Raw genomic sequence first — 976 nt, 5'->3', positions numbered from 1 at the left:
TCAAAAGGTTCTACAGCTGCAACATCGAGAGCATCCTGACTGGTTGCATCGCTGCCTGGTACGGCAACTGCTCGGCCTCCGACCGCAAGGCACTACAGAGGGTAGTGTGAACGGCCCAGTACATCACTGGGGCAAAGCTGCCTGCCATCCAGGACCTCTACACCAGGCGGTGTCAGAGGAAGGCCSTGAAAATTGTCAAAGACCCCAGCCACTGTGCTCCCGCACATTGGCTAACCGGGCTATCTGTGCTCCCGCACATTGCTCCCGCACATTGGCTAACCGGGCTATCTGCATTGTGTCCCACCATCCGCCAACCCCCTCTTTTACGCTTCTGCTACTCTCTGTTCATCATATATGCATAGTCACTTTAACGATACCTACATGTACATACTACCTCAATCAGCCTGACTAACAGGTGTCTTTTACTGTTGTTCTATTTCTTTACTTACCTACACACACACACACACCTTTTTTTCCCGCACCATTGGTTAGAGCCTGTAAGTAAGCATTTCACTATAAGGTCTACACCTGTTGTATTCGGCGCACGTGACAAATAAACTTTGATTTGATTTGTTGGCCTGTGTTAGCCTGGTAGCTAGTCTGGGTAGACCTGTGTTAGCCTGGTAGCTAGTCTGGGTAGACCTGAGTGTTAGTCTGGTAGCTAGGCTGTGTAGGCCTGTGTTAGCCTGGTAGCTAGTCTGTGTAGGTCTGTGTTAGCCTGGTAGCTAGTCTGGATAGAACTGTGTTAGCCTGGTAGCTAGGCTGTGCAGGTCTTTGTTAGCCTGGCAGCTAGTCCTCTGGTGGTCCTCTGGTGGTCCCTCTGGTGGTCCTCTCCTGGTCCTCTAGTGGTCCTCTGGTGGGCCTCTGGTGGGCCTCTGGTGGTCCTCTCCTGGTCCTCTAGTGGTCCTCTGGTGGGCCTCTAGTGGTCCTCTGGTGGTCCTCTCCTGGTCCTCTAGTGGTCCTCTGGTGGTCCTCT

The sequence above is a fragment of the Salvelinus sp. IW2-2015 genome, unplaced genomic scaffold, assembly GCF_002910315.2.
Source record: "Salvelinus sp. IW2-2015 unplaced genomic scaffold, ASM291031v2 Un_scaffold4410, whole genome shotgun sequence".
Lineage (NCBI taxonomy): Eukaryota > Metazoa > Chordata > Actinopteri > Salmoniformes > Salmonidae > Salvelinus > Salvelinus sp. IW2-2015.
Note: the sequence above shows the minus strand (reverse complement) of the source record.